This window comes from Nycticebus coucang, chromosome 9 (genome assembly GCF_027406575.1).
Source record: "Nycticebus coucang isolate mNycCou1 chromosome 9, mNycCou1.pri, whole genome shotgun sequence".
NCBI lineage: Eukaryota > Metazoa > Chordata > Mammalia > Primates > Lorisidae > Nycticebus > Nycticebus coucang.
In genome coordinates this window covers 89135495-89150689 of record NC_069788.1, presented here as the reverse complement: position 1 = coordinate 89150689, position 15195 = coordinate 89135495, and the positions used below count along the sequence as shown (strand labels likewise).

Sequence of the window (15195 nt, the reverse complement as noted above, 5' to 3'; positions counted from 1 at the left end):
CTAGGACAGTGATTTTCAACTAGTGTGCCTTAGCACACTGGTGTGCTCTGAGAGATCTGAGGTGTGCAGAGAAAATTTTTAGAGACCATAAATTTAGGTTCAAGTGTGTCATTAGATAAAAAAGGTTGAAAAATCACTAGACCAGGACTATTCACCCAGAAGCGTGACCCCTCGCTTTTCACCTAACCTAAACACTAATCAAAGCCTTACCCCTCGCTTTTCACCCAGACTTATCAAAGGCATGGTGGAAGGCATCAGGAAACAGATTTAAATCCTGCTGGTTGACAGAAATAGAAAACAAAGAAACCAAGAAGGCAGTGACATAAATAACCAATACATCTTTCCCTACTCTCTAGAAACCAGGTACATACAGGAAGCAGCCGCTTGCCTCCCTATGACCATTCCTGTTTCTTCGCATACAGATAATATAATAATTAATAATGCCAGAAAAATAATCTAAAAAGCAAATGAAGAATGTCCTTTTTTTTTTTAAAGTTAGGGGAACATATTGTTCAAAAATGTCAATGCAAAGAAAAAGTATGAAAATGTTTCAGATTAAGGAAAATTATAAAGAAATATAACAACTAAATGTAATATTTGGTCTCAGTCTGACTGACTAGGTCCTCTACTGGAGGCAACAATACTATAAAGGATTTTTTTTTTAAATTGAGATTGGCTATACTGAAGGTACACAGCATGCTGTTTTGATACACACACACACACACACACACACACACACACATATAGTGAACTGATTACAATGGTCAAGATAATTAATATGTCCATCTCTTCACACAGTTACCATTTTCTGGCCTGGTGGGAATACTTAGATCCACTCTCTTAGCAAATTCAAGTATATAATCCAGCATTATCAACTACAGACTCTATGCTGTACTTTCAGTTATGCAGGCTGTCTAGAACTTATTTAGCCTACATAACCGAAACTTGGTACCTTGTGACCAACATCTCTCCATTTCCCTGTTATTCCCCTACCTTATAACCACCATTCTACTCTTGGTTACCTTATAACCACCATTCTACTTTTTTAGATTCTATATGTGAAATTATGCAATATTTATCTTTCTGTGCTTGGCTTCTTTCCCTTAGCATAACAGCTATAAGGTTTATCCACGTTACTGCAAATGGCAGGAGCGCCCTTATTTTTAAGAGCTAAAAAATATTCTTATCTGTAAATTACAGTATTTTGATAGACAGATGGGCACTTAGGTTGATTCAATATTTTGGCTACTCTGAATAATCGTGCAAAACTACGAGTATTTCTTAAGAGATAATAGTCTCACTTATAAAGAACATTAGTCCTTTTGGGGGGCGGGGAGACAGTCTCACTCTGTCACCCTGGGTGACATCAAACTCCTGGGCTCAAGTGAACCTCCTGCCTCAGCCTTCCGTACCTGCCGCCACACCTAGCTAATATTTTCTATTGTTGGTTTCAATTTTCTTGCTCAGGTTGATCTTAAACTCCTGACCTCAAGCAATCCTCCCACCTCCACCTCCCAGAGTGCTAGGATTACAAACATGAGCCACCACTCCTGGCCCATTAATCCATTTTTAAAACTTAATAGCAATGCTAAAATTTACTGAAGTCGGTAACTGTGCAGTGACTATATGTATATAAGAGGATATCCTTATTCTTAGGAAATATACATTAAAGTATTTAAGGGCACAGATCTATGATGTATGCAACTTATTCTTAAATGGTTCAGAAAAAAAATCTACACATAGAAAAACAAAGAAAGAGAGTAGGTGAGTGCATGTGTATATGTGCTGATAAAGCAAACAGGGCAAATGTTTATAAAGCTCACATTCTCCATACATTTTTTTTTTTATTAAATCATAGCTGTGTACATTAATGCAATTATGGGGTACAATGTGCTGGTTTTATATACAATTTGAAATGCTTTCATCAAACTGGTTAACATAGCCTTCATTGCATTTTCTTAGGTACTGTGTTAAGACATTTATATTCTACGCTTAGATTTAATATGTACTCTTGTAAAATGCACCATAGGTGTGATGTAGTCCCACCAATTACCCTCCCTTCTCCCATCCTCCCCCTCCTCTCTCTTTCCCCTTCATCTTGGGCTGTAGTGGGGTTATAGCATTCATATGGAAGTGTGGGTGTTTATAAATTGGTTTCATATTAGGGCTGAGTACACTGGATACTTTTTCTTCCATTCTTGAGATACTCTGCTAAGAAGAATATGTTCCAGCTCCATCCATGTAAACATGAGAGAGGAAAAGCCTCCATCTTTTTTAAGGCTGCATAATATTACATGGTGTACATATACCACACTTTATTAATCCATTCGTGGGTAGATGGGGTACCTGGGCACTTCTTCCATGACTTAGCAATTATAAATTTGGCTGCAAAAAACATTCTTGTGCAAATATCTTTGTTATAAAGCAATTTTTGGTCTTCTGGATACATAGCTAGTAGAGGAATTGCAGGATCGAATGGCAGGTCTATTTTTAGATCCCTAAGTGATCTCCAAACATCTTTCCAAAAGGAATGTATTAGTTTGCATTCCCACCAGCAATGTAGAAGTGTTCCCTTTTCTCCACATCCATGCCAATATCTATGGCTTTTGGATTTTGTGATGTGAGCTAATCTTACTGGAGTTAGATGATATCTCAAAGTAGTTTTGATTTGCATTTCTCTGATGATTAAGGATGATGAGCATTTTTTCGTGTGAAGGCAGGCCGCAGGCATGTCTTCTTCAGAGAAGTTTCTCTTTAAGTCCCTTGCCCACACTGACATGAGATCGCTTGTTCTTTTCTTGCTAATATGTTTGAGTTCTCTATGGATTCTGGTTATTAAACCTTTGTCAGAGATGTAACCTGCAAATATCTTCTCCCATTCTGAGGACTGTCTGATATTCTTTGTCCTCTTCTTATTCTTACAACACAAACCTTTCCTGCTTAAATGTAAGTTAACATTTCATCATTTATGTATTCTAAGACAACAGTCACTCTGTGACTAACTCTCAAATATCCATTCTCTACCTTTTCCATGAGCTGTGTCCAACTCTGCTTGGTTGTAGCCAAACAGTAGCTCACTATAAAGTCATCAAGGCTCCAGTTCCTTATTTTCTGCTATATGCCAGTCACCTAGATCTAAATCTACAGGCATACAGCTCTCCCTTGCCCAGAGGAACTGCTTCATGCTAACTGAACAGCAAAAAGTTTAGGACTTTCATTTGATGGTTCAGAGAAGAAATTCTTCCTTTGCCTCTGAACATGCTCAAGAAATTATCAGCCCCATTTGCTGCTGAAATTATCCTACACCCATGAAAACATTCAGCCTTAGGTTGAAACTAGCACTATAGACAGCAAAAATAAAGCAAGTGGGTCCCTTACAGTATCAGTGAACGCTGGATCTACCAATCTCAAAGCCCAGCCTAACAATGGGCTTTCCAAATACCTGAACCAACAAATTCCTTGACTGTCCAAGCTAGCTTAAGTCAATTTTTCTGCAATTTATGGATAAAAGAAAACAAAATGACATTCTAAATTATTATTATCTCTTCCGGTAAAAGGTGTAGGTAGAAAAGAGAAAAGAAATGAATAGAAAGGGGAAAGGAAAGAAGAAAGGAAAAAGAAGAAAAGGAAGTAAAGGAAAAAGAAGAGGAAAGTCAAAAAGAGAAAAAAAAAGCCACCAGATCAGAAATATGAAGATAATAAAGAAGTAATGCAGCCAGAACACAAAAAAAGCTAAAAAGCTTTATAGGAGAAAAGTCATCCTACAAAGAGTCTATCGTCATTTATATACTCCAAGCAACCAGGGATGAGTTCTATCTAGAAACTTCCAGACATCTGAAACTTAGAAAAGTGCCCCTCATTTGTCTTTATGAGTATTTTTTTTATGTTTTGTTATCAGGAAATCTTTTCTGAAACTGCAAAGATATTTATTTGAGAAATAATCAAAGTGGGGGAAAATCTGAGACATTTTCCCTCTGTAAAAGATAGTAAGAGCACAAAGGAAACCAGGCAGGCCCTAGACTAACAAAGCAGACCCAAATTCTGTTTGGACAATAAGCCCCTGGATGTGTGCAGTGGCTCACCTCTACACACACTCTGGGAAGCAGGATAAGGTAGCAGGACCGCCTGAACCAGGAGATTGAGGACAAGCCTGGACAACATGTTAAGACTCCATTTCTACAAAAAAAATTGAGGTGTGATCATACAACTGCACTCCAGCCCAGACAACAGGGTAAGATCCTATCTCGAAAAAAATTTTTAAAAGAAGCCCCAGACTTCCACTGTTCCTCGTGGTAGTGTCACTTCAAGACACCAACTTTATCCAGGTGTGACAATTCTATTCTTACAAACCAGCAGGTAAAGAGCTTCAGAAAGGAGGAGTCATAAATTCACTCATTGCCTGGGCAATGTTCCTAGAATCTCAAAACAGAGATAATTTTTTTCTTAGAAAACAAGATATTTCTTATAACTTTCCTTATCCCACTCTGAAACTTACAAAGAATTTGGAGAAAAAATGATAAGTGGCTGGTTCCTAAGAATCAATTTGAGAATAAAAGTGAAAACAATGTTAAACATTGAAATGAAAAGTATATATTCATTAGCATTTAGCTTCTAAAGGGAAAATAAATATTTGTTGTAAAAAGAATTGTAAAATAGAGAATACAGAAATTAAATATTTTATTGTCTAAAGATACGGATGCTATCAGTTTTCACCCCCAAAAAAAAATCTTTAAGAAAACAACACAAACTTATCAGAAGGGAATTCGTAAAAAAGAAATTTGATACTATCCAAAGCAAACTATAGATTGAGTGGAACCCCTACCAAAATATCAATGGCACACGAAAGTAGAAAAGAAAATCCTAAAATTTGTGTGGAACCACAAATGACCCTAAGTAACAAAACAATCTTGAGCAAAAAGAACAAAGTAGGGAACATCACATTATGACTTCAGAATATACTACAAAGCTGTATTAACCAAACAGTATTTTATTAACATAAAAACAAGAAATACAGGCCAAAGAACCCAGAAATTGATCCAGTTATCTATAGTCAACTGATTTTTAGCAAAAGCACCAAGAACATACACTGGGGAAAAGGACAATTTCTTAAACAGTGCTGAGAAAATTAGATTTCCATACACAAAAGAATAAAACTAGACCCCTAACTCTCCCCCTATACAGAAATCAATTCCAAACGGATCAAAGATCCAAAACTATAAAATCACTAGAGGAAAACATTAGGGATCTGCTCCAGGACACCGGTCTGGGCAAAGATTTTTTGAGTAAGACCTCCAAAGCATAGGCAACAACAACAAAAAAATGTAGACAACTGAGATTACATCAAGTTAAAAAGCTCTGCACAGCAAAGAGAATGATCAACAGAGTGGAAAAACAACCTATAAAACAGAAAATATTTTAAAACTGTTGATCTAACAGGAGCAATACCCAGAATATACAAGGAATTCAAACATCCCAGCAGCATAAAAGCACCACTGTGGTTAAAATATGGGCAAATGATTTGAACAGACATTTCTCAAAAAAATACATATAGATGGCCAACAGATATATGAAGAAATGCTCAACATGACCAATCATCAGAGAAATTCAAATCAAAACCACAATGAGGTATCATCTCACCCCAATAAGGATATTATCAAAAAGACAAATAATAATGGTGAGGATGCAGAGAAAAGAGAACTTTTATACACCCTTGTTGGAGATCAGAAGTTCCTCAAAAAACTACATGATCCCACAATCTCAGTACCGTGCATTTATACAAAGAAATAGAAATGAGTATATTTAAAGGAAAGCTATATACCTATATTTATTGTAGCATTATTCACAATATCCAAGATACAGAATCAACCTAGATGTACAACAACATGCGATAAAGGAAATGTGGCATACACACAGTGGAATATTATTTAGCCGTGAAAATGGACAAAATCCTGTCATTCACAGCAACATGAATGCAGCTGGAGGACTGTTATGTTAACTCAGGCATGACTTAACACTGCATGTTCTCACTCATTTGGAAGCTAAAAGAAAAAGTTGATCTCACAGAAGTAACAAGTAAAAGAGAGGTTACTAAAGGCTAGGAAGAGTAGGCAGAAGAGGGGAATAGGTAAAGCTTTGCTAAAGGATACAAAATTACAAGTCAATAGGAGGCACAGGTTCTGGAGTTCCATAGCACTGTAGTTTGGGTATAATGAACAATATTATACTATTTAGATTATTAAGTATGAAATTTCCAATTTCTTCAAATACAGAAAGAAGAAATTATAGTTGATATCTCAGACATTTTATTGTAACACTTCTTTTTCCTTTTTTATTGTGAAGGTACATTTTCATTCTTTCAAATACATTTCGGTTTGTAATTAATTTTTCATTTTTTTAGAGCAAGTTTTGCAAAACCATGAATAAGTCAAAAATTGGTGTTATTTTTGAGTATGAATTCCATTGTGGAATCAATGAAGTACAGACAGCTCAAAATATCAATAAACTGGGAAGGATGTGGCTAATGAATACACAGTACATTAATGATTTGAGAAGTTTCATTCTAGTGATTTTAATCTTGAAAATGAGCTAATGTGGGGGATTTGAAACCAAGATGGATAATGATGAGCTGAAAGCTGCAGTAAAAGTAAATCCATCTCAACCTAATGTGAATTAGCAGCAAGGTTTGTCATTACTATTCCAACAACATTGGACCATTTCAAACAAATAAGCAAGGTAAAGAAGCTGGATAGATGGGCTCTGCATGAATTAAATGAGTGTCAGAAGAGAAATCATCTCGAAGCATGCCTTTGCTGTCATGACATAAAGGCAAATCATTTCTATACCATATTGTTATGTGTGATAAAAAATGGATTCTTTTTGACTATCACAAGTGTTCAGCACAATGCTTGGACAAAGATGAAGGGCTGAAACACATCTAAGATTGAATATTCATCTGCTTGGTCGGCCAGAGCTAGTATTATCCACTACAGCTTCATGAAGCCTGGCCAATCACAAATGTCTAATTCAGCCAATAACAATACAATGATGATGCTTGTGATTAAGCAACCGGGACCGGTCAATAGAGACACACCAATCCTCTTGCAAGACAACATTGTAGCCCAAACAATGTTGTTCAAACTACAGAGGCTGGACTTGGAAACTCTCTGTCATCCACTGTATTCACCAGACCTTACACCAACTGACTACCACTTCTTCCAGGCTTCGGACCACTTCTTGCGAGGAAAAATATTAGATTCTCAACAAGCTATGAAAAACATCTTTTGCAATTTCATCACCACTTGCTTTCCAGGCTTTTTCACTGCTGGCATACACAAACCACCATGAAGCCAATTCTTTAGGCATATACATACTTTGATTAATTGTACTGCTTCTTTTGATCAAAATTGGACATTTCAGACTTAATGATCTAATACGTAGTTTCAAACAGACAGGAGATAGTTTCTACCACAGAGAAATGTTATAAATGTTGAGATGGATATGCTAATCACCTTGATCTAATCATTGTACATTATTATGTACCTCAAAATATATAATTATGTGTCCAGTTAAAAGCTTTTTTAAAAAAGAAATTTGATATTAAAATAGAAAATTAATCAAACTTGCCTCTGTGATATCTGGTCCTAAAAGGCTGCTCTAAACATTACTGTCTCCCCTTCTCAAGACTGCCTGACTTCAGTCACTGCTATTCTTTCCACTAAGCTCATTCATTTAGCTTAGAATGGTATCCTACCACTGCCTCACCACCATTCACCCGCAATTTCTGCAGGTGAAGTGAAATCTCTGCTGGCTGAATGCCTATGGCATACTATACATCCTCCCAAACTGGCAAGTGCTCAGCCTAACTGACCTCAACAGTTATACTACAGAGGCTTATCTACTACCCATAAAATATAAATAATACTTTTATAATTAAAATTATATAAGAATTCCTATTTAGGGATCAAGGATAAGGATCAAATGATGAATAAGAATTCCTGTGGCTCAAGGAGTAGAGCGTCAGCCCCATATACCAGAGGTGGTGGGTTCAAACTCAGCCCCAGCCAAAAACTGAAAAAAATGGAAAAAAAATTCCTATTTAGATAATTTCTCTTAAATCTCTATTCTTGCTTAAATATAACCAATTAAACTGGGATTTCTTGAGTATAGGAACTATATTACATTTATTCATATCACCCACTGTACTGAACCACATCCAAGACATAGTAAACAATGCACTCATGTAACATAAAAACCTCAAACAGCTTCTATCTGCCTTTCACACTTTGTATCATATTACACATATTCACACAGCTACACATACACATCCTCCTCCTTTTACTGGAACACAAGCTCCATAAGAACAAGATGTGTGTCTCATTCTTTGCATCTCTTAAATTTCTATATATGTTTGATAAACTAACTCTGAAATTCATTAATGTCCACATAATAATCTACAGAAAAGAATCATGAATAGATCAAGATGTATTTCTATTTGGTTTGGAAATGCACATCAACCTCACCTCTATCAACTCTGAGTACAACAGGATTTACAAGGAAATGAAAGACATCATTTGATCCTCCCAATTGTATCTTCTTAAGGTTATAATATTTAATTTAATTTTTATTGATTTAGTAGATAGTAGCCAGCCCCAGTAACATACTTTCTATTTAGAGAAAGCAAACCTATAATTTTGCCAATTTTAACTTTCTTTTGCATTTTTAAATAGATTTTTTTTAACTTGGCCTTAATGAAAAACTCTGAATCCCTGCTGGTAAGTAAAAGTTCTATACTTTCATAGGTGCCTATCATTAACTGCTTTGGCAGCACCAAAAGAATAACTCCATCTGACTATTTTTCATCTACACATTTTAAATTTCTGGTCAATTTACATTTATAAAATTAGTGAGGTTGTTTCATAGCTTCCATATATTATCACTTAGAAATACAGCCATGTGCTAAATACTGACATTTTGATCAACAATGGACTGCATATACAGCAGTAGTCCCACAACGTTGTAATATTATATTTTTACTGTACCTTTTCTGTTTGCATATGATTAGATACACAAATACCACCATGTTACAACTGCTCACAGTATTCAGCACAGTAACATGCTGTGCAGGTCTGTCATCGAGGAGCAATAGGCCATACCATACAGTCTAGGTGTGTAGTACCACCTAGGTTTGGGTAAGTATACTCTATGATGTTTGCACAATGAAATCAGCTAGGGATGCATTTCTCAGAATGTACCCTCAGGATGTACACCTGATGTTGAGTGACACATGACTGTAATTTAGTAAAAGAAAAGAAAAAAAATAAACTCGCTTCCTCTTTCTACTTATGATAAATCACAGATTTACCGTTTTAATGTTTGAGATCTCTGTGTTGCTGTTGTCTGAACTGCATTTTGACATTGTGAAAGCAGTTTATTGGAAAATCACAGCATGCCCAAGCTTCTGCTCTAAAAATAAATGCAGAAATAGTGAAGTTTAAGATTTCTGTAAACTGAATATAAACACTTCTACAAGAAAGCCCTATTGATAGGAATAGATGAACAAAAAGCCATTATTTTGCACTAAATTTTAAACAAAAGACATCTGGGTTGTTTTAGGTTACCAATCTTATCCTAAAACAAAGAACAAGAGAATGAGCTGCAACAGCAGCATGCCCAATTCCCAGAGATCTAGGGAAATAAAAAGCTATAGAAAATTTCAAGAAAAGATTTCACAATGAATACAAGGAAGTCAAACAAAGTAAATAAATTCTGCTTTTTTTTTTGGAGACAGAGTCTTACTATGTCACCCCTGGGAGAGTGCGATGGCATCACAGCTCATAGCAATCTCAAACTTTGGGCTTAAGCGATTCTCTTGCTTCAGCCTCCCAAGTAGCTGGTACTATAGGCACCTGCCATAACACTCAGCTTTTTTTTTTTGCAGTGTTTGGCCAAGGCTGGGTTTGAACCCACCACCTCTGGCATATGAGGCCTGCGCCCTACTCCTTTGAGCCACAGGCACCGCCCAACACCCAGCTATTTTTTTGTTGCAGTTGCCATTGTTGTTTAGCAGGCCCAGGCCTGGTTCAACTCTGCCAGCCTTGGTGCATGTGGCTGGCACCGTTACCACTGTGCTATGGGCGCCAAGCCAAAGTAAATAAATTCTAACAACACTGCTTTATAGATAAATTTAAAAAGTAATTATGTATTATTTCCTAAATTCACATAAGCAAAAGAAATAAAGAAGTTCACCAGAAAATGTACTTGGGTGAGAAATCCAAATAACTGAGTAATAAGGCTTTAATACATGTATGAAATTCATCAGCAATTCCAAATTCCAAAAATGGAATTAAAAAGACAAACTCAAAGAATAGTTAAACCTACATTATAAACTTACATAGAATTCATTTGTGTAAAAGAATTTAACAGTTAACAATCTTAATGTTGGAGAAAATTTTTAATTTAGAATGGCTCTCTAAAAGAAATTATAAACCAAAACCTAACGAAGCAAACAGCATAGATAAGAAAAGCCTGACTTAATCAACAAAGGATGATTTTGTTAGATTTGACACCACAGTTAGTGTGTGCTCATTACCATGCTGAGACGCGTGTACTACCATAAGCTCAAGAAGAACAAATCAGCAGTGGTCTCCTTTCTCTTACGGCTTCCAGTTTTTTTGTTTGTTTGTTTTTGAGACAGAGTCTCACTTTGTCACCCTCAGTAAAGTGTTGTGGTGTCATAGCTCACAGCAACCTCAAACTCTTGGGCTCAAGGGATTCTCTTGCCTCAGCTTCTCAAGTAGCTGGGACTACAGGCGCCTGCCACAATGTCCGGCTATTTTTAGAGACTGGATCTCGCTCTTGCTCAGGCTGGTCTCCAATTCCTGAACTCAAGCAATCCACCCACCTCCTCCTCCCAGAGGGCTAGGATTACAGGCATGAGCCACTGTGTTGGGCCTGATTTCCAGTTCTTTAAGAGACATTCACATGGAGGTTTAAGCTTTCTCATTTCATACATAAATTTGTTTTCCTATTAAGCCACACTACTTTAGTATGTACATATTTACCTCAAAATGCTGATTCTAAGTTCTTTCAGAGTTTCCAAGTCTGTATTATTTTTTCCAAGTCTGTATTAATTTCATACCCTAGGTAACCTAAAAGCAACCAGAGAGAATATTTTAGAAGAGATAACTCATTTTTAAAAAACAACTTTAAGAAATTTGTTACTTGACAAAATTTTCATACTCAACTTATCAGAATAAGATTCCTCATAAAGTAATTTATCTCTTGGGAGACAAAGGAAATGCATGTAAGAGCTGCCTTTTAAAATTAGTATATTATGTTCTTACACAACTGAAAAGAAAAAACTTACTAGTACAATCCAGTTAGATATGACAGAGAACACTTGGCATTTTCCCACAGTAAAATTTGACATTAAAAACACTTCAAACCCTAAGGTATCACGCTTTACATAAAGATACCATCCTCTCTCTCAACATGTCAAAGCCTGTGTTTTCTCAGGCTACCTCAGACTTCCTTTGATTTCTAATTCCACTCTACACTGCTACCTAATAAGATGAAAAACCACACACAGCATCACATTCTCTATTGTTCCTGATTCAGATTCACTTCTTTTCTGGTAACATCATAACCAAATTAACAGATTAATAATTCTTTAAAGTTCAATGCAACTGAACTATTACATAAGTAATAGTTACATATACAAAAGTAACATATTTCTATGTTATCCAAATTATTCCCCTAAACAGTTCTCTACATACAGTCGAAAGGTAACGCCTAGTTCTATGGCAACCTTTATGCTGACAACACAAAACCAACAAGTCATTTTCTAATTTTAATTGATCACGATTTAAATTACAAACCTGTAAAATCCTGTTTCATAGACTCCTTTAAGATAACTCTTTAAGATAACAGTCTTAAGTAGATACACTACATTCAAGACACTCTATCAAGGCTCGGCGACAGTAGCTCAGGGGCTAGGGCACCACAGAGCTGGTGGGTCAAATCTAGCCAGGGTCTGCCAAACAACGACAACTATAATCAAAAAATAGCTGGGCATTGTGGCAGGCACCTGTAGTCCCAGCTACTTGGGAGGCTGAGTCAAGAGAATCACTTAAGCACAAAGAGTTTGAGGTTGCTGTGAGTGATGACATGGCACTCTACCCAGGACAACATGGTGAGACTCTGCCTCAAAAAAAAAAAAAAAAAGAAAAGAAAAAAGAAAAAGAAAAGGTACTTCACCAAGTCTTGATACAAACCAGCAAACTTAACCCACATTTAGCATCTAAATGCAGTTTTAAGGCTATATCCTTCCAAAGTCAGTAAAGAGAGCACCTACAGCTTCCTGGTGTGAATATTCAAAATTGGTAACAGAAAACTCCCAACTCATCCATTTTATCATGTGTCAGAGATTCCAATATATTTACTTTACAAATATCACTGTTCAGATTCCATTCCTCTTCTCACAAAAGCCCCAAATGCACAATTTCCATAAAGTCTTAGGGATATAAGAGAAAACAAAATACTATTATAAATATTTTAACATTAAAACTATCAAAAATACTGCAAAGATAACAGAGAAAACTAAAAGTTCTGAAGGACTTTAAGTTCCCAGAAACAAAAGTGCCATGAGAGATCCCAGGCATTTTTAACTGCAAGCAAGCCTGAGTCATGTATAGATAGAAAATTACAGTTTATATGACTGTTGGCTTGAGGGCAAATACAAATTAAAAATAAGAGGCATAATTCTCCCAGTTGAAAACAAAGTGAGAAAGACTCCTTCTCCTCTTTTCTTTCTCTGAATTTTTTTCTCCTTCCCTTTCAATCTATGTAAATCTAAACCCCTCGTCTTAAAACTTGATAATTCCTAAAAAATCTGACAGACGCCTCTGAAATGTAATCAAGGGAGATAATACCCAACTCCCAGTTTCCTAATTTGTCACCTGACTGCAAATTGCAAAACCTATCTCTAGTTATAACAGAAAATTTACAATTTTATCTTTAAAACATGGATGTTATGGACTGTAACCACTTAGCTATAGAAAAGAGTATGACTTCCTTTGTCTTTGCTAACAGTTTAGTGACTGCCTGTGTGATGTGCAAAGCAGTCTGATATAATACTTATTCAACTATAAAACTGTTTTCTTTCTCCATTCTGGGTTGACAGATTTTGTTAATTATATTTCCCCAACATTGGCTTTTTTATATTTTAAACATAGCCCATTTTTCAAATAGTGTTCATGCCAAATAGCAAAATTCATTCTTAGAATTTACATACTGGAGAAATCCTAAAATATGCCATCCAATTACACTGAAAGGAATTTTAAAAATGAAGATGGAGCTAAGTAGGCAAATACTTAGCTACACTGAAAATGAATCCACACACAGAAAGGACCCAAGATGTTTAAAGGTAATCCCACCCCACCCCCCTTTTACAGATGATAGCTGATGTTTTTAGCTACCATCATAAGTCATGCTGATGCTCTTGCCTCAGTAGTAATATACAGTCACTGAATACCTTCCTATGTCAGAGGCCCCTAGTAAGGCAACTGGACATGTAGAAAGCATCTCTCTTCTTTTTCTTTTCTTTTTTTTAAAGATTTTTAGAGACAGGGTTGCACTCTGTCACCCAGGCTAGACAGCAGTAGTGTGATCACAGCTCAATGCAGCCTCAAACTCCCAGGCTCAAGTGATTCTCCCACCTCAGCCTCTTAAGTAGCTGGGACTATTGGCACTGCCATCATGCCCAGCTAAACTTTATTATTTTTTGTAGAGCTGGGGTCTCACTATGTTGCCCAGTCTGGTCTCTAACTCTTACCCTCATGCAATCCTCCTTCCTCAGGAGATCTAAAGGTTGGTAGAGAGAAAATTAAGTGTTCAGAACACAGAAAATGCTCAATAAATGGTAGTTTTTAAAAATCACACTATGACTTCTGCTTAGAACCAGTGTTTACAAATAACTCTTGAACTCTCGAAATTTAAAGGAACCCTTTAAATAAAACCTAAAATGTCTTATAAATCCTAAGATTCAGCATAGAAAATTCATTCCCATATAAATTTAAAGTACACAAGATTTTATGTAGCAGTTTCAGCAAAATTAACTTGAAAAAACCACAAACTCCTGAAGGGGATCAGGACACGCCATCCTCCAATATACCACTTTCCTATACTGATTATTTTGAGCTGAAAACAATTAAGAATCAACAGATTCAGTTAAAGTTCTCTGCCCTCCTGCTTTCTACCTAAAAGTAAGGCATAAATCCCCCCTCCTTATATATCAGAAAGAGAATAGCCTTTATCACAGCAGACAGAAAGGCACCAAAAACTTTATTAAATAACTCTTTCCTACATAAGTTTCCTCAATGGTAACTACTGCCTAGTCACCTTCCCACAATTTATCAGCCCTAGAAAGTCCAAACCCCTTTCCTTTGTCATTTCTTTGTTAGGATGATATATGAGCTTGTAATCTAAGTGTTTCTTTGCAGTTTTGCTTCTTTTCTTTGGAGCCATCCTGCACTGCCTAGCCTTCCCACATAAAAATATCAACATCAATACAATTTGTAAGCCTTTTTTCTCCTGTTAATATATCTGTTGTCAATTTAATTCACAGACCTCAGTGATAGAACCTAAGAGGGTAGAGAAAAAGTCCTCCTCCCCTACATACCAAACAACCTAGTAATTATGAATGTTAAGATAAAACCAAATAAAATTAAATCACAAAATATGGTACATAATATGAAATAAAATTAATAGATTTGTAGCCAGGCAAGGTAGCTCAAGCCTGTAATCCTAGAACTCTGAGAGGCCCAGGCTAGTGGATTGCTTGAGTTCAGGAGTTCCAGACCAGCCTGAGCAAGAGAGAGACTCCAGCTCTACTAAACACAGAAAAACTAGCTGGGCATTGTGGCTGGGCACCTGTAGTCCTAGCTACTTGGGAGGTTGCTGCAAGCTTTGACACTACAGCACTCTAACCAGGGTGACAGAGTGAGACTCTGTCTCAGTAAAAAAAAAAAAGAGAGAAAGAGAGGAAAAAAATGCCCAAGAGAAATATTTACATTTCTATTTTTGTCATATCTATCACTATTAATTTAAAAATCCCTGCACGTTAATCTAGCCTACAATACCACACATAAAAAAGTTCATACACAAATGATCCCTTTGCCATTTATATTAATGTATAAT

At 36.2% G+C, this 15195-nt stretch overlaps 1 protein-coding gene across 4 annotated transcripts in view; it reads right to left on the bottom strand.

The window, feature by feature from the left end:
• Window positions 1-15195, bottom strand: part of DICER1 (dicer 1, ribonuclease III) — a 77004-nt gene that overhangs the window by 49178 nt on the left and 12631 nt on the right. The window contains exons 2-4 of one of the 4 annotated variants that reach the window (XM_053601736.1): window positions 11061-11147; window positions 9362-9462; window positions 211-274 (exon numbers count right to left, since the gene is read on the bottom strand). The exons of 1 other annotated variant lie outside the window; for it this stretch is intronic. The gene's annotated coding sequence lies outside the window, so the exon portion shown is untranslated. The remainder of the gene's footprint in view (window positions 1-210; window positions 275-9361; window positions 9463-11060; window positions 11148-15195) is intronic. 2 more of the 4 variants (XM_053601734.1, XM_053601737.1) reach the window with 2 other exon arrangements.